The sequence below is a fragment of the Palaemon carinicauda genome, chromosome 4, assembly GCF_036898095.1.
Source record: "Palaemon carinicauda isolate YSFRI2023 chromosome 4, ASM3689809v2, whole genome shotgun sequence".
NCBI classification, from domain to species: domain Eukaryota; kingdom Metazoa; phylum Arthropoda; class Malacostraca; order Decapoda; family Palaemonidae; genus Palaemon; species Palaemon carinicauda.
Window position 1 is genome coordinate 170,255,359 of NC_090728.1, and position 19,911 is coordinate 170,275,269.

The 19,911-nt window shown below is 41.5% G+C and overlaps 1 long non-coding RNA gene across 1 annotated transcript in view; it reads right to left on the bottom strand.

The window, feature by feature from the left end:
• Positions 1-19,911, bottom strand: part of LOC137640184 (uncharacterized) — a 66,999-nt gene that overhangs the window by 46,023 nt on the left and 1,065 nt on the right. Inside the window, exon 2 of the long non-coding RNA XR_011044314.1 lies at positions 12,004-12,132. This is a non-coding gene — a long non-coding RNA (uncharacterized lncRNA). The remainder of the gene's footprint in view (positions 1-12,003; positions 12,133-19,911) is intronic.

The following is a 19,911-nucleotide window of genomic DNA, read 5'->3' on the forward strand; positions in this document are numbered from 1 at the left end:
TGTTGTTGGAAAGCATCTTGCCAGAGCTTGGGGTCTGGGACTGGGGAACAGTACAGCGGGAGCCTTTAGTTCCGGGCCGTTGCAAAGAGGTCCACAGTCCGATAACCCCACAAAGTCAGGACTTTGTTGGCTACTAGATAATCCAAAGACCATTCGGTACTCACTATCTGAGATGCTCTGCTCAGGTTGTTGGCGAGCACATTCCTCTTGCCGGGAATGAAGCGTGCCGATAGTGGTATCGAGTGGATTTTGGCCTATCTCAGTATCTCTACTGCTAGATGGGATAGTTGCTGTGAAAAAGTACCTCCTTGTTTGTTGATGTAGGTCACTACTGTGGTGTTGTCACTCATCACCACCACAGAGTGACTTACCAGGTACTGTTGGAACTGTTGAAGGGCTAAGGTTAGAGAGGCCATCTAGTCCCAAATTAAAACCAGGGGAAATCCCCTCAGATGCACTAAGAAGTAAAAGTTGATAGATATTGGACAAAAGGTTGCAAGAAAGGCAGTTGGAAAGAAGCCAAGGTTGAAGGACAAAAAGGGTACGTAGGTAAGGGCTACAGGGAAACCGGAAAATCCTTAAATCATATCTTTAGTGCACTGACGGTAATGACTCCCACACAGGACATAGACTAAACAATAGAGCAAACATTACAATAAAAAAATGACAACACAACAGTGATGCAGCAATCTGTCACATAATCCCTTCACTTTATGAATGAAAATGAAGACATTGAAATAAAGTAGAAGTAAATCAATCTTTCTAACCATCCCTACATTATGATACAGTTTTCTGTTTTTTAAGGTACCAGGCGTGAAGTTGGTGAAAGAATATAGTTTTTTTTTTTTTTTAATATGCAGACAAGTTCAATGGCTAAAAACAGGCAGTTGTAATTTTACACAATTTAGGAGTTTGATATACTATGACCAGCTTCTTTGAACTACACAGATTTGAAACAGTTTCTTTATTTGAATCTAAGCTTTTCAAATACTACCAATGGTTTGTTGGCTAATTAGTGTGACGACTGATTATCTTGAAATAAATAATTTCCTTTTGATTCATCTCGAAAAATGATATTTTAATTATAAAATAAATTTTTGAATATACTTACCCGGTGAATATATAATAGCTGCAACTCTGTTGCTCGACAGACACATACATAAAAAACTCGCGAGCGATCGCTATGCAGGTTGCGGGTGTGCCCACCAGCGCCAACTGTCGGCCAGATACCACTCTCGGATGTAAACAAAACCTTCAATTTCTTCTCATCCCACTGCGTCTCTATTGGGGAGGAAGGGAGGGTCATTTAATTTATATATTCACCGGGTAAGTATATCAAAAAATTTATTTTATAATTAAAATATCATTTTTAAATATTTAACTTAGCCGGTGAATATATAATAGCTGATTCACACCCAAGGAGGTGGGTAGAGACCAGAGTTAATTATGTTTACAGCGTATAAGCTAAGAGTTTTTTCATTTTGGCAGTTATCAATATAACAAAACCAAAATAAATAGGTACCCGGTGAGGAAGTTGACTTAAGACAATTACTCTGCCTTGTAAGTCTGTCTTCCTCACGGAGCCCAGCGATCCTCTTAGGATGCTGACAGACTCCCAGGAGCTGAAGTATCAAGGGCTGCAACCCATACAACAGGACCTCATAAAACCCCTAATCTGGGCGCTCTCAAGAAATGACTTTGACCACCCGCCAAATCAATCAGGATGCGAAAGGCTTCTTAGCCTTCCGAACAACCCATAAAACAATATTAAAAACATTTCAAGAGACAGATTAAAAGGATATTGGAATTAGGGAAGTGTAGTGGTAGAACCCTCACCCACTACTGCACTCGCTGCAACGAATGGACCCAGTGTGTAGCAGTCCTCGTAAAGAGTCTGGACATCTTTTAAGTAAAATGACGCGAACACTGACTTGTTTCTCCAAGAAGTCGCGTCCATAATACTTTGCAGAGATTTATTTTGCTTGAAGGCCACGGAGGTTGCTATATCTCTAACTTCGTGCGTCTTAACCTTAAGCAAACATCGGTCTTTCTCATTCAAGTGAGAATGAGCTTCTCGTATTAAAAAAATCTGATAAAATATGACAAAGAATTCTTTGACATAGGCAATGAAGGTTTCTTAACTGAGCACCATAATGCCTCAGATTTCCCTCGTAATGACTTAGTACGAGCTAAATCGAACTTAAGAGCTCTAACAGGACATAATACTCTTTCCAGTTCGTTGCCTACGATCTCTGATAAGCAAGGAATATCAAAAGATTTAGGCCAAGGACGAGAAGGCAGTTCATTTTTGGCCAGGAAACCAAGTTGAAGTGAACAAGTGGCTTTTTTCTGTAGAAAAGCCGATGTTCTTACTGAAGGCATGAAGTTCACTGACCCTTTTAGCCGAAGCCAAGCACACTAGGAAAAGTGTCTTGAGGGTGAGATCCTTCAGGGAGGCTGAATGTAATGGCTCAAACCTGTCTGACATGAGGAACCTTAGGACCACGTCTAAGTTCCATCCAGGAGTTGCCAAACGACGTTCCTTAGAGGTCTCGAAAGACTTAAGGAGATCTTGGAGATCTTTATTGTTGGAAAGATCTAAGCCTCTATGTCGAAAGACCGAAGCCAACATGCTCCTGTAGCCCTTAATCGTGGGAGCTGAAAGGGAGCGAACCTTTCTCAAATGTAAAAGAAAATCTGCGATTTGGGCTACAGAGGTACTGGACGAGGACACAGATGCTGACTTGCACCAGTCTCGAAAGACTTCCCACTTCGACTGGTATACTCTAATGGTAGAAGCTCTCCTAGCTCTTGCAATCGCACTGACTGCCTTCTTCGAAAAAACCTCTAGCTCTTGAGAGTTTTTCGATAGTGTGAAGGAAGTCAGACAAAGAGCGGGGAGGCTTTGATGGACATTCTTTACGTGGGGCTGACGTAACAGATCTACCCTTAGAGGAAGACTTCTTGGAAAGTCTACCAGCCATTGAAGTACCTCGGTGAACCACTCTCTCGCGGGCCAGAGGGTAGCAACCAACGTCAACCTTGTCCCTCCGTGAGAGGCGAACTTCTGCAGTACCTTGTTGACTATCTTGAATGGTGGGAATGCATATAAGTCCATAAAAGACCAATCCAGTAGAAACGCGTCTATGTAGATTGCTTCTGTATCTAGGACTGGAGAGCAAAAGATTGGTAACCTTTTGGTCAACGAGGAGGCAAAGAGGTCTATGGTTGGTTGACCCCAAGAAGCCCAAAGACTCTTGCCCACGTCCTTGTGGAGGGTCCATTCCGTGGGTATCACCTGACCCCTCCGACTGAGACAGTCTGCCAAGACGTTCAAGTCCCCCTGGATGAATCTCGTCAACAGGGAGATGCCTCGAATTCTAGACCATAAGAGAAGGTCCCTTGCGATCTCGAGCAGCGTGAAGGAGTGTGTGCCTCCTTGCTTGGAGATGTACGCCAAAGTTGTGGTGTTGTCTGAGTTGACCTCTACCACTTAGTTTCGAAGACGCTTCCTAATATCATCAAGGCCAAGTGGACTGCTAATAGCTCCTTGCCGTTGATGTGCATGCTCTTCTGACTTGAGGTCCACAAACCAGCGCATTCCCGACCGTCCAGGGTCGCACCCAACCCAAACCCGACGCGTCTGAGGACAACACGTGGTTTGGATTCTTGACTGCTAGGGATAGTCCCTCTCTCAGACTGATATTGCTGTCCCACCATTTCAGGCATGCCTTTATTGGTTCGGAGACTGGGAATGATACCGTCTCTAATGTCTTGTCCTAGTTCCAGTGAGAGGCTAGATGGAACCGGAGAGGCAGAAGGGGTAGTCTCCCTAGTGAGACAAACTGCTCCAGGGATGAGAGAGTCCCTACGAGACTGTTCCAACTCCTGACTGAATAAACGTTTTCTTTTCAGCATTAGTTGGACTTCGAGCAGGGCTTGACTGCGAATCTCCATCCCCAAAAATAGAATAATCTGGGATGGGATCAGTTGGGACTTTTAGGTTGACCACAAGTCCCAACTCCCTGGCCAGACTCAACGTCCAATGTAGATCCTGCAGACAGTGAAGGCTGGACGATGCTCTGAGAAGCCAGTCGTCCAAGTACAGGGAGGCTCGGATCCCCGAGAGCTCGAAACTGGTACCCCACATTCCTGTAAACAAACCTCAGAAACGGTTGGGAATCCGGGTGTATAGGAATGTGGAAGTATGCCTCCTGAAGGTCGAGAGAGACCATCCAGTCGCCTTCCATAATTGCTGTCAAGACAGCCTGGAAGACTTCATCGTGAAGTTTGTCTTGACAATGAACACATTGAGCGCACTTGCCTCTTACGTACTCCTGCAGTGAACATGGCTGCCAAATCATGGAGCCATCCCTGAGGGACTTGTTCCTGCAGAGAACGTGGCTGTCAGATCATTGGAGCCATCCCTGAAAGCCTTGTTTATGCATGACATAATTGTACAGCAAAACTTCAAAGGCTCGAAAACAGCTGTGAAGTTGACCTGTAAAATCTTGGAGCATCTCATGGCCAGGCGCCAGGGAGAGTCTATGAGGTTTGAGAAGTCTATCTGGGCAGAGGCAGGAACTCCCAAGCCGAGAACTTCTCTCGTGTCATATCAGACTCTCGCTCTATAAGCCAGTTTAAAAGAAGGGAAAGCAAAGGCTGTATCCCCCAAACTCCTCCTGGTGATAAACCAGTCGCCTAGCAAACGTAAAGCTCTCTAGGAGAGCGAGAGAGCACTAGCTTATAAAACAACGGCTTCGAAGTAGCTAGGCCTAGTGTAAGCTCTGACGTTTAGGCGAACGAGGAGCAGCAGTTACAAAAAGATCCGGACAAAGATCCTTAAAAATCAGCATGATTTATTTAAAGTCCATAGAGGGCTAAGCAGCTTTAGGCTCCTCTCCGTCTGACAGAGTCCTCAAGGGAATATCAGTAGGAGGGGAACAGCAACTTCCTCATCTGAAGGAACCTTGTCCGATAATAGCCGAGTCTCAAGCAAGGGAGAGACCTACCGTGGTGGCAATGCTTTACAAGCAGAGTCCACACGCACTGGTGCATTAGTAGCGGACCAGGACGCAACGTCATGTAACTGCTTGACAGTCTGTGAACTGTCAACAACAACAGGTGCGAGAGACCAAGACGCAACGTCATGTAACTGCTTGACAGTCTGTGAACTGTCAACAACAACAGGTGCGTGAGGACGCACAGCGTCCACTCGAGACTGCTTTGACCGCCTAGACTGAGCAGTCAAAACAACTCTAGAATGCGGAGGTTGACGCTCAGCGTCAAAACAAGTCAACTCCGATTGTTAGCGAACGTCCTGAACGTCAACAGGAGCATCAGCAAGTGGCCTAACGTCCAAATGTGGCTGAAAATCCACACGAGACCGCATCGAGTGTGGTTCTAAACAATCTGACTGACGTGACTTAGCTACGCCAACGTCAACAGGACGCACAAAGGAACGTTAGGGTGGCTGAAAGCCAGGATCTCGATGATATAAACGGCTAGGCTCAACGGACTTATCGGCAGAATAGTCTTCCATAAGGGAGGCAAGCTTATTCTGCATGTCTTGCCGTACAACCCATTTAGGATCAACGGAAATGGTTGCGGTAAGAGACGAGGGTAACGTCTGTGACCGCAAAACCTTGCCAACAAAAAGACTCTCAGAGTCTGTGTTACGCTTTTGTTAGGCGGCGAGCAGTCTTCCGATGACTGCATAGGGTCAGAGCTGTCCTAATGGCTACAACCAGGACACTGGACCTGTCCTGAAAGGACTGACTTTCGCTTAAGGGCCTCGAAACCTTGTTTCAGGTTTCTTATGCGAAAAGCCTTCGGATGACGAGGAGAAAATCGTCTCTCTCGCCTTATGGTAGGGGTGATCTTGGTAAGATACACCCGATACCATAGAGGGAACGTCTGTTCGCTGATCAAGGCCTCTCGAACCCATAAGTCGTACGACATTACTTCTCCCCTGGGCTTGGGAGCTTGCAAGAGGTCCCGGACTAGGCGAACGACAGGCACGAACAGACGGACCCTCGGTCGCAACACTGATAACACTTTGCGCAATATCACTTTATCACTACGATTTTCTGTTTTGCACTTATTTCACTGAAATCGAAACTTTTACTGATTTCTACCTGAAGCACGCAATTCTACCCTCATCAAAAGGTAGTAATTGCGAAATCAGTCGTATAATGCAAGCACATTAATACCAGCAAAAAACAGTAAACATATTTTAAGATAAAAAATTCAGTGGCTGGGGAAGAGACTAAACACTAGTTCATTCAAAACTACGTTTTCAATCTCTCACCGTACATTGCCTGGGGACGAGAATAAAAAACTAAAAACGTTTTATCCTTTCTCCCCGTACAGAGACTAGGGACGAGAGTAACTCGAGAACAACGTTACCCGCTTGAACGGAACGTTTTCTCTCCTCTCTCTCCCTCCGTCTCTATCTTTCTCTCTCTCTCTCTTGATTTCGCACCTAAGAGAAGAGCCCACTTACGTTTCGTCAAAAAAACATGTTATTTGACCAAAGGAAAAAAAACTGAAAGGTTTTTCAATTAAAAAGTTCCTTTAAAATAGAATTTAAAACATTTAAGCTTTGAAAGAAGAATGAACAAAACGTCAGAATCGATTTACTCTTTCTGCAAAGGGAAACCGTGATACTCTCTCTCTCTATCGTAACGATAGAGCGCAAACTGCGTAGCATAAATAAACTAAACGTTAGTTCATCTTTGAAACAGTACGAAGACTATTCAAAGAAAATCTTTCATAAAATATCTATTAAAAAATATTAATTTAAAAAGTTTTAAATCATTAGCTCTTTAAAAGCTATTTACGATTGAAAGGGCTCAACGTTGTTTAACTTCGGTTTCCAAATTAGGACCGCCTACTCTCAGGAAAGGTTGCATATAAACAAATCATTAAAATTTATTTTTATGTTTATTATAAATGGAAAGTTAATCGAAGAGGCCTAATAAAGGCGGTGAGATATAAAATATATAGAGGAAAATCTATAATTAATTTATAACATGATAAGATAATTGCTAAAAGCCTAAACACACTTCCGTCTAAGGGAAGGGTCGGCCATTTAAAAGTCAAAGAAAGTCCATACTCTCTTTGTCATCAAAAATTAAATCTATCCAAAAAAGAGTTCAAGGATTTATTTGAAGAAAAACACCTGTACTGCGAAAGCTCAAACCAAATTAAAGTACTTCACCAAATATGATGGGAAAAACTCCAGGTTCAACAGCGAGTAAAAGTACGTCTTGTCGACACGTCGACAGAGAAGAAATTGAAGGTTTTGTTTACATCCGAGAGTGGTATCTGGCAGACAGTTGGCGCTGGTGGGCACACCCGCAACCTGCATAGCGATCGCTCGCGAGTTTTTTATGTATGTGTCTGTCGAGCAACAGAGTTGCAGCTATTATATATTCACCGGCTAAGTTAAATATTTAAAAAGTAGACTGTTTAAACATGAATAGAAGAAAAAGAATCACATACGTATGTTTCCCTGCCTATAAAACTAGACTATTTAACTACTATTATATAGCAACAACCACTTGAAAAAATGCTGAATTCATATATTAATGAACCCATATTTACAACAATAGAACTAACAGTTTATCTGTGTACTGTGATCAGTGTCTCCTTAGACATATTGCAACGATTGTAGGTGGAGGCAACCATGAAGAACAAGTTTCTCTAGAGGTCAGATGGCCAAGTAGCTGTAGCCATTGTTGTAATGGGAACTGTGCCTGATGAAAGAAGGTCGAGTCCTTTTCCTGGATTGGGTTACCCTGTTTTGGGATGGATAAACTCTCACTATTACACTGCCTACATGTATGTCATTCTTTGCTTGGGTGAAAGCTTAAACTTCTGATTTGTAATGATCCTAAAATCGTAACAAAACGAGAGGAGCCTGTCCCGATGCCAACAAACTTTTGGACTGTGAGTCTGCCAGCATTAGCAGAAGATTTCCATTGGCGTGGGCCCCATGCCAACACCAACATGAACGCTCAAGTGAATACCTGGAGGTCCATGGACAACCCAAAGTAAAGCCATTTGAGTTGAAAGACTTTGCTTCCTTCTTCTTCTTCTGTAGATTGCCCACAATTTTTCTCCAGATGGGGGCTTTTTGACAAAATGTTATAGCCCATAAGAAGCTTCCAAGGACAAAGCGTGGATACTTTCTTGAAGAAGGATTTATGGGTACTGTATCTGGAAGTATGTGTTATAGTTATAATTCAAAAGGGTATCAAAATAATACATTTATTTTTCTATACATTTACTATTTATTATTTTTAATTTTTACTGTAAATTTTTTTTTCTTCACTCATTAACCATCTTATTGTCTCATGACTCCTTATTTGTCTTTCAGGTTGATGCAATCACTATACCCAATAAGGCAGGCCAAATTGGCTCTGGTTGTGTAGTTTTTATTTATTAAAAAAAACACAGTTTTATTAAATTCTGTAAGCCTGTAATATTAAAAGCATCCTGTGGGAGATTAGAGCTATGTGACCTGAAATAACCTAGTTTTGTAAATAATTTGTGGTGAAATATGTGAAGTAACTTGCCAAATTTGGCAGTGTACCTTATGCAGAAGAGGGTACTGTAACTCACTTAGTTATAATTATGTATGACCAGATTTCTCTCACGTTGTAGACTGAGAAGCAAGGATTCAGAGTGACATGTCAGCTGTGAGAAAGGTACCAAGCAACATTTCTCCTGTGATGTCAATCCTAACCAAGTCCATCCTTGTATGCTCAGATGTACTCAAAATGAAATCTCTTGACAGAGTTGATGTTGGCAGTAAATATTAGGTGTGACATTTCATTTTTGGATTTCTGGTCAGGGTGATGAAGTAAGTCTTACTGAAGTAAATTAAGCAATTTGCAATCTCAACATAGCTGCCATAGGACATATTGTAATATCAAAACTTTGCTGTTCTTTATTGTACAATGCTGTGGAATATCTCATTTCATTGGTACTCTTGCTTGAAGAATCCACCAATACCTAGTGCACAGTAATGCTCTTTTTGCCATTCCAACTGTCATCACTATTAATTGAAGTTTCCTCTGCAATGTCCAATTTTGGGGAAATAAAAGCATCTACAGTAATGGATAAAGGTTATATTTCAACTTTGCATGTACTTTCTTAAAAATCTAATAAATTTGTTCTTAGGTCCTGCCCCCACAAGTTCACCAAGTTTCGTTGAAATTGGTTTGGTAGGTTTCATGTAATGTTGTTCAGAAAAAAGTACAGTACTAGATCTCAAACAATAGACCATTTTATGATGCACACATTAATATCATTAGAAATAGAATAGCTGCAAATTCTGTATAATGAAATTTTTTTTTTATATTTGTGAAGCTGTTAATAAAGAGACCCTGCTGAGGGTTTGAGTTGCTATTGGAGTAATTTTGCAACATATCTTTGTCTTGCACATTAGACTTTGAATACTGATTTTTAATGTGTGAGAAGGCTATTGTTATAGAATTGAATCAAGTAATAGTTGTATTTACAGGCCAATTGTGTAGGCAAACTTTTATATCTTTTTCTCAGACTTCGGGTTTTTTTCTTTAATGTATCTTTAAAAGAATAAATATTTTTTTGTTTTAATATTATTTTTTCCTACCTACCATGAGTTTAGCATGATCTTCAAATATTTCCTCGTTAGTTAAAATTCTCAACAAATGTTGAAGGTTAGTCTAAAAGAAAAAAAATCTTACCCAAGAATCAAGCTGTATAATTTTAATTCCATATAACAGAAAAAACCCTTTGGTGAAGATCTTAAAAAGCTGTTGGGTCACTTTGTACAGGACAAAAACAAGGGTTGGTACCTATATTGTGTTCTTACAGCAATGAAACGTCTGGGGCCATCTATCTAAATGTACAGTAATGGATTGAGGTCGGCATCCTGATATTTAGTCAACTTGACGTACCTAGCTGCAGCCCGCTAACCATTAAAGCATCCCTGAGATTGAGTGAAATAATAAAGTTGTTCTTCCTTAGGACATGTCTGACAGCGCTGGGCGTTTCAGTCCTGAATTGAGTCTGATGGCTGAAGTCATTTAGGGCTAAGAGATCTATTACTGGTCTCTAGTCCCCTGAAGCCTTTTTGACCAAAAATAGATGGCTGAAGAAGTCGAAACTCATTTCAGGCTTTTTCTAGAGTGACATTTAGCAGCCTAGTCTGCATCTCTGACTGAAGGGCATGGTTTCTATCTTCTTGGTCAATAGGAAGACAGCATCTTCGCAACTGGAGTCAATATCCAAATCGAAGCACATTCCCCATCCACTGCTGTGCCCTATGAAACTGTCATCATTTCAATTTTTTCTGCCAGGCATCCCCAACTGGAGGTAGTTGAGTAGGGAAATTACCGGCCCTATTATGATTGAAGGCCTAGCCTACCTTTTCCTCTGGGATTTTAGTTCTGCCCTCTTTGTTGGCAAAATGGCTGACCAGAATGAGAGGGCTTTTAAGACACCCATAGCGTGATTCTGCGGTCATGTCTACTTGTCTCTGGTCTAGCGGTTGATCAGGAAGTTTGTCTAGATGGACGATATGGCCTAATATGGTTATTGGAGGTAGAAAGCTGAAGGCTACTGAAAGACATCACCTGATGAATCATGAGTGAATTTTCTCCAGATCTCCATGTTCTAGGGGGAGCAGAGGAAGACCCTTAACAAAGGAATTCCTGAGGTCCCGTACCTCACTCTTAGTCTACTTGCCTCACGAACCTAGAGGTGATCGCATCTTGCTTCTTTAAAATCCAGTTGACGCACTGTTGAATGTGCCACTGGCTAACTAATGTTAAACAAGCTAATGTAAGAGCAGGCTGTTGTGTGAGCATATTACGAGCATTCTGAGCATAGACAAGGTCTGGTAAGGCATGTTTTCAGATCTAGTCAAGAGAAGGTTGAGCATGCTGCTTCGGTAAACAATGATTCCTGCTGAACCAAAAATTCCACAGCTTTTGCCCCAGACTGAGTGAGGTCTGTGAATGGCCTCATCTTCTCTGCATTAGAGAGGTTTGAGTTTGAGGACTGGTATTCCATAGTACCTGACCAGTTTTCTAACCAAGAGGCTCTGAAGCCATAAAAGTAAGGTGTTGAGCGGCTAATTTCTCGGCCGAAATGGATTGGGTCAGTGTAAAGACAGAGGAGAGGGATGAGAGTCCTCTATCATATAATAGCACCTTTGCCTCAGAAAAGCTGGTGACAGGATTGTAGATGATTGATCTGCTGTTAGGAAATATTTCCAAGCTGATACAGTACCTGGAAATCAGCCTTGTTGAATATGTCCTTAGCTAGCTCTGACAGGGGGAGTTCTAGCTATTACAGTATCTTGAACTCTGTCTATTTCCGCTTTCCTGCTTTTAATTGATGATTTAGGGGCTTTGCTAAGGTCATTACTTCTGATCAGGGACAGGGCCTGTAGAAAGGAAGACTCAGACTTCACCTCCTTAAACGGTGGTCCCAAAGGGGAGATTTTAGACACTCGATTGGTGACAACCTGTAATTCTCAACATAAGAAATGCATCTTGGTGATCTCGATTGCTAAGGCCTCTGCTGGTGAGGATCTAATGCCAAAGCTCAGACAATCGCACTGAAGTACTTTCTCTGTGTTCACCAACAGTCATTGGACCGTGCTGAAGGAAAGGAATTGGTGCGCGTACTTGCATATTTATTATCTATCTCATGTAGGCTATATCAGTGTTTAAATGGGGTGAGAGTGCACAAGATCAGAAGCTCACATGTTAACTGGTGAGGAAGCTTGTGTGCGAATAGATAGGGATGCACCAGCATGTGACTGCTCTGAGTTAGATGAATTAATGTAAAAAGATAGGTGCACCCCCGCCTATTTCAAGTCTTTTACTTTACTTACCAATAGGTTTCAACTACCTAGAATAGCCTTTCTGATCCCATGACTGTTTTACATACAAACCTATAATAAAACATTGGCTCATAAAACAAAATTAAATTGTTCCTTACCCAAGTCTAAAAGGTCAAGGACTGGGGTCTTTCCATAGTTGAAGTTGTGAGTCCACTTTCTGCTGTTAGGTGAAGGTATAATGTAGCTGCTTTCATCAGAAAGTTGTGAAGATGTTCGTGCCACTTGTTCTGCTGAATTAATGTATTTGTAAAACTACAGTATAACAGTCAAACATGAAAAAAAAAAAAAAAAAAAATTGGTATAAAAACAATAAATTTTGAAGTAATTTGCATTTTTCTCTAAGACTATACAAACCAGAATACTTTAAATAGGAGAATGATAACAACAAAGCTGGAATATGGCAATCAAAAATTATAATGTGTTATAATCGCTTGCTAGTTACCTGCTGGTAGCAGGGAAGCATGGGTTGTGCCCCCCTCCCCATCACCCACTGACAAACCCCATCAATAGCAGCTGGGACTTACTAGGGGGTTGGTGATGGCAGGAAAGGAGTAAAGGACTCAGGTTTGTATAGTTAGAGAAAATAAAGATTACTTCCAAATTTGTCATTTATTCCCACACATTATACAAACCCTCGTCCTTTACATAGTAGTCCCATCCTTAGGTGGGAAGAAGTCCCTGTTCCAACTAGCTGGAAACTTATCCCGGGATACTAAAACAAGACAAATTTGGAAATGATTTATATTTTTCCTAACCATGAAAACCTTGAGCTCTTTATATATGAGAATATTACTTTGGCAAAGCTGAAATAGCCATAAGACTTTTAACAAGATAAACAACCTCGTCGCTAATTAGCGCGGAGTAGACCAGCCATCCTATTCCCCTTATAGGGATGACAGGGACATAACAAACATACAGTATATCATATATCAGATTACACAAGGAATGAGGTTATTAATGAAACTACAGATGGGATATGGTTATTAATGTAACTGGAGATGGAGGAGACAGCTTTGCAGAGTCCCACATGTGCTGTTCCCCAAGAAAGGGGAAGATGATAAAAGAAGGTACCAATCACTCTACCATCCATCCCAGACTAATCCCGGGTAACATCTGCCCTCAATCAAATGCTACTTGTCCCAAAAGGGGGCCGAGGCATGAAACCACAAGTTGTGCAGCCACCACAGTACCTGTGGAGAAGGTATCCAGGTTCCTGTGGGTTGCATCTTGCAGGTGGTGGCTTGTGAAGGTTGTCTAACGCTCCCAAACACCAACCTGAAGAACCTACACTACAGTAGTTCTTTTTGAATGCTAGGGACATAGTGATGCTCCTAACATCGTGAGTTCAGAGTATACGACCTTGTGGAGGAGAGTCTAAATTCAAGGCCCGGTTGATTACCTGCCGAATCCAAGAAATGGTATTCTTGGCGACTCTCCTCTTGACCCTGCCCGTATTCACCTACCTTCTGTTGACGTGTGAGTGAGGTCCTGTGGTTCTTTTAATGTAACTCCTCTGAGCCATCACAGGGCAAAGTAATAGCTGATCTGCATCATCGGTTACAGAATGGAGACTCACAATCTGGAATGGCCGGAATCTAGGATACGCTACAACAGGATTTTGAATCTTAGCAACGAACTCAGGGACAAAGTTGAGAGTCCCCTAGCCCCATCTCCTTGAATGGGTGATATTGTAAGAAAGACCATACAACTTGCTGAATCTCTAAGCAGAGGCCAGGCCAAGAAGGAAAAAAGTCAAGGTACGGTTTGATAACTGAAGCACAGCTCGTAAAAGGTTCGCAGCACACAAACTATATTCCAAGAAGGTAGTCTGATTTCCGGCGGAGGGAAAGTGCGTTCGAAACTCCGTATGAGGAGAGAAAATCCCATCAGGGATGAAATGTTAACTCCTTTCAGTCTAAAGTTGAAGCTCATAGCCGAGTGGTAGCCTTTCATCGCCGACACTAAGCTAAATTTTTTCGCCCAGGCTATAATAAGAACTCCGCTATCATTGAGATAGTGAAGTTGAGAGAATAGATACCCCTTCTACAACACTAACCATAAAAGATTGACTGCTTCACCTGGTAGACAGTGGAATATGACTGCCAGAGGAATCCAGACATCCTTTTTACCACTGCCTGCGAAAAGCCTCTCTTCGAGTGGAGGTCCTGTATAGCCTCCAGGCATGAAGACATGGTGAATCCACTGCGTTGTGGTAGATCTGTGAGTGTTGTTGTTCGAGTAGATCAGGAAATGGAGGAAGCTCCCTCGGCACCTCTGTGAGCAGATGTAGAAGGTCCGGGAACATTTCTCCCTGCTGACATAGTGGAGCTATAAGGGTCATCGACAGACCTTGCAATACCTCTACTTTGTTCAGTAGCCTCCTTACTAGGCATAAGGGGGCGAATGCGTAGATGTCTAGATCATCCCAATGATGCTGGAAGGCCTCTTGCCAAAGGGATTGGGGATCTGGTACTAGCAACAGAACACCAACAGTTTCCTGTTTAGGGACATTGAGAACAGATTTATACTCAGCAAACCCCACAAAGTCAAGACTTTGATGGCTATCTGATAATTAAAAAGACCACTCAGAGCCAACTATCTGAGTCTTCCTACTCAGATTGTCCGGTAGGATGTTGTTCTTGCCAGAGATGAAACGGGCTAACAGGACCACTGGGTTGTCTTCCATTCACCTTATCCTTTTTTACAGCTAGATGGCATAGCTGCTGAGAAAAGGTAACTCCTTGCTTGTTTAAATACGCCACTACTGTGGTGTTGTCGCTCATCAACACCACAGTGTGTCCTAAAATTAGCTGTTGGAAGTGTTCCAGCAAGATTATGTGGCAGTACTCCTCGGACTCGGACCACAGTCCGGAGACCATGTGTTGCAACATGTGAGTTCCCATCTTCCTTTGGATACATCTCTAAAGAACATTCATTCTGGGGGAGGAGATAAAAGGTCTACTACCCTGAGGATTGATTAATTTGAAGTTTTCTGGCATTCTGATATCGAGGGTCACTGATGCCGATATCGTTTATTACAAATACAGTAAAGACTAAAAAGAATATTCAAGCTACACCATAGAAGCAAAAGTTAAACTGCTTTCAGAAGACTTGCTTCTGAAACAAATCTAAAAATACCGCTAGCATACACCATAGAAGCAAAAGTTAAACTGCTTTCAGAAGACTTGCTTCTGAAACAAATCTAAAAATACCGCTAGCATAATACGACACATCATGTCAAAGAATCTTGGCAAGGATGAACCTGCCATCCTCACCTCAAGCCTCAAACAGATACTTATTTCTTTCAGTGCTATAAGTGGAGCATTCTGTCAATAAATGTCTCACTGTCCAGGGTATCAAGGCATCATCGCAATATGATTGGTGTTGGCCGGTTAGCAGAACTCTTATGCCAACCAAGTGGGACAAATGCCGAGACGACAAAGAGTAGTCTTCTCCCACTTTCGGGCATCATGTTATACCTCCTTTGGGATAAATTTCTCTCATCTTATTTTTAACTAAACTATCCCAATGCTGTAGCCAATTATATTCTTAGCTGTAGGTAAAACATCATTACAGACAATGAGATACCTTCTTGGTAGCAACTCACCAGCAGAATTTTTTACAAGTAAATCTACCTTCTCATTTCCAGACACACCGACGTGTGCCAGAACCCAGCTAAATCAAACTGTCATACCTCTCAGGTCAATAATAAAAAACCACTCTAAAAATTTTAAAAATAAAGGGTTACTGGAATTAAAAACTTCTAAAGCTTATAGGACACTTCTTGCATCACTAAATATCGTAAAATTGCTCTCATCCTTTAACGCTATTTTTTCAATAGCGGTTCGTATGATACATAGTTCAGCAATGAATATAGAAGATACGAGAATTAGAGCACCTCTACAATTAAAAGCATTACTATATACTCCAAATCCAACGCCAGCATCAGATTTGAAGCCATCAGTTTTTATAAAAGTCGATTACCTTTGTTCTTCAACATATTCCATAAAAAAACACCTGGCTTCCAAGTCAGTCATGTTCTTTTTTATATCAATAAAATGTTTACAAAATGATATCTCTGATAATTTCCAGGGAGGGGTTGATGATACCTTAAATGGGAGCACTTTATTTCTAGCCATATCTATATTGTCTACAAATGTTTTTACCCGAAAACCATAAGGTTGAGGAGATTTTGGGTGCAACTCAAAATATCTACAATGCCTTACAAGGTTTGCAGGATGATAGGTTAAAGAATTAGGAAGTCTTAGCAACCTAAACTAATACCGAACAATAGAAGACTTTAGGTAAAGGTCTAAAGGTAATTCTCCAGCGTCAACAAGGAGGCTTGGGATAGGCATGGTTCCAAAGGCTCCTGTAGCCAATCTGATAACAGTATGGTGTATAGAATTAAAAACCTTTAATTAGCTTGGGGTGGCTGAGGAGTATATTTCACACCCATAACTATTTTGTTTTTTAAATCAAAGCCTAGTATAACTTCAAAACTATAGTGGTCTGTCCACCATAATGTACGGGACAAAACTTTTAAAAGATTCTGTGCCTCAAGATATTTTACTTTTAAAGCTTTCAAATGAGGAATCCATGTTAGCCTGCAATCAAATATTAATCCTAAAAAGCTAGCTTCACTTATACATGGGATCCGTTGACCCTTGATATACAAATCTTGGTCTGGATGTACTCCTCAAATACAACAGAAATGGACAACAACAGTTTTGCTTGTCAAAACTTAAATCCATTCATATCTGCCCACTGAATAATTTTTTCAATTGAGAGTTGTAGTTTTCTCTCAATCATTGCCATTGCAGCTCCAGCAAACGACATGGAGAGATCATCTACAAATAGTGTTGAGAGAATATCTTGGGAATGACAGAAGATATCCCATTAATGGCCCATGCAAATAGGGTTACACTTAGCATACTACCCTGGGGAACTACTACTTCCTCGCATTTCCTTTCTGACAGTTTCACCCACTTTAACTTGAAATTTTTTTAATGCAAAATAAATTGAATGAACATTGGTAGCTCTCCTCTCAATCCTAATTTATGAATGGTTTTAAGAATACCTTATCTTCATGCAGTAACATATGCCCTCTCAAGGTCAAAAAAAGACTGTTTGGAAGCAAAGACTTCACAAATAGAGGATTCAAGTTGTATCAACACATCAGTCTGAGTGCATTTTTCTAAATCCACACTGCATAGGTGATAAAATACCTTCTTCTCCAGGTACCACATTAGTCTTGCATTGACCATCTTCTCCATGATGTCAATACAATTGGTCGATAACATGCTGCCGCGTATTTAACAACCACGCACTGACAATGACCACCAAAATAATGGTGTTCAGGGCAGTAGTCCTCTCCACGCTCCTGTATGCATGTGAAACATGGACGCTATATAGAAACGATAATAAAATCCTAGAACGCTTCCAACAAATGAAACTGAGGCAGATCTTGAAAATCCCCTGGGAGAGCCACACCACCAAAATTGAAGTCTTAGAACGTGCCTCGCTGACCAGCGTGGAGGCCACCATCATCCACCACCGCCTCCGCTGGATAGGACACGTGCATAGGATGGATCCATCTAGGCTCCCAAAGAAAATATTCTACGGAGAACTGACCCAGGGCACCAGACCACGAGGAGCCCCGAAAATGCGCTACAAAGATCAACTAAAGCGCACCCTGGCTCTAACGGACATCGATCCTTCCTCATGGGAAGAAACAGCCAGGGACAGGAAAACCTGGAGGAGTACAGTACACCATGGCACCGTGGACTTCAAGGAGGAGACAAAATGAGGAGGCTAGGAGGAGAAGGAGAGAGCGATTAGAACAGCCCTGCCCACCACCTACCCTCCCTTGTGAACACTGTCTGCGACTCTTCCCCCACAGACTAGGACTTAACAGCCACATCAGGCATAAGCACCCACCCCACAGATAGGAGGCTGATGGCTAACGACAGAACCCAATACTCGGACACGAGTGGGCGCCGACGACGACGAAAAAGGCTAAAATAATGGCTAGTTCCCAAATACTTGGATAACTATGATCATGGCATATTCTGTTAATAATCCTTAAAATAAATAACTTAACATTAACTGGTACATGCTTAATCATTGCATATGGAATTCAATTGGGTCCAGGGGCTGTATCAATGCAAGTAGCAAGTGCAGAATCAAATTCCCTTTCAGTATCATGATCATTGTAGGATTCCTCTTTTTCTGTTGTAAAATTTAGCAATTTCTATTCTTCAATGCTTCTATACTAGTGACCAGGAGCTGCTTTATACATGCATGATAGAATGGAGAAATGATTGGCCAAGGCACTGCTAACCTCATTTACCTGCTATCTTTTTTACTTTCCTCCATACAGAAGATGGTGGTTTTCTACTGTTGACTAAGGAAACAAAAGATATCTAAGAGTGGCGCCTAGCTTCTTTCCTGACATGCTAGAAGTGTGCTGTACATTTTTGTATATTATCAAAATCTCCTCTGTACGGCGTCTACGCAATCGAGTCAAAGGTTTTCTTGTTGCTCTGTGACAAACGGTTAGTTTTGAAGACCACCACAGGATTGGTCGGCATTGGAATAACCCTGTGGTTTTGGGAATCAAATTGACTCTTGCTGTATGGAGAGTTCCATTTAGTAAATCTATGGTGTCATTAACACTATCAAACTGTTCTGCATTCGCTTCAATTTTACTTAGCTCTCAAAATCTATCCCAGACTACCTTTTAAAGGTTCCATCGTGTTGCTCTCTATAAAGATGGATTATTGTTGGGGTTTATAATGATTGGTGTATGATCACTTGAAGGCCAATCATCAATGTTCTCCAATCAAAATCAAGAAGGCAATTAGAGTTTGCAATTGATAGGTTAATGCATGACAAGGTACCTGTCTGGACATGAAAGTGAGTGGGCTCGTATTAAGGAGTCCTACATCTTCATTCTCCACAACTGAAAATATAATATTACCCCTGGCGTTTGATAAAAAAAATCACCCCATAAAGGATGTCTACCATCCCCGGCCACCTGCACATAGGATCTCTTCCTGGCACCTGTAATCCCACTTGACTAAGGTAAAACTACCTAAGCCTTGGTTGGTCTAAGTGTGTTGTAAAAGAGGTCCAGGATTGTGTCCTTTTCCTCAGCTGGAACAAGACCCAGTTCTCCCGAGGAATTGTTTTTCCTTATGCTGGAAAGAACCTGAAATCGAAGAGAAAAAAAAAAAAAAAAAAAAAAAAAAAAAAAAAAAAAAAAAGTGATCCTTCCAATTCGTGGTGATTTCATGGGTGATCTATGTGCAGGGCCAGACCGCTTAAATTCAGGTTATTGTGACAGGTTTCTGGTCAAGGTTTGATGATTCAGGAGAGAAATTCTCATGCAAACACTGATATGAAACTGGTATTATTATAGAACAAGGGAAAAGGTTTACTAATAAAGAAAAAGGATTTCATATAGAAAAACTCCTGTTTTCTTTGAAAATTACCTTTATTTCCGTCGCAAATAAACAGTTAATAAAACATACCCCAACATATCCTATGGTTTTGGATGGGGAAAATTTGATAAAGAATCTATAAATAAGGGTAAAACTAACCTTTTCATCTCCACGATGCATAAATCCACTGAAAATTACACAAAAGATTGGCATTCTATGCTCCTGAGTTACTTCTTGTGTGTTTACATCCTACAGTTAGCATGTACTGTACCTGCATGTAAGGTAAGCCATTATATGTAATTTTCCTTTAGGACCCGGTTGTAGTTAGTGTTAGTGCATATAGAAGAATTAAGTAGGGCATTATTTGAGAGCTACTGTTAGGGTTTGTGACCTTGGAAGGGGGGTCTGGGGTCCTTGCCACCTGCTAAGTCTATGACCTGGGAAGGGGGGTTCAACCCTAATAGGTATGTGGACTGAGAGCTTCTAGGTTAGGTTAGGTGGGGTGCGTTAGGTTTTGTGGCCTTTAGAACGAATCTCGAAATTTATATCTTCGTTCAGGCA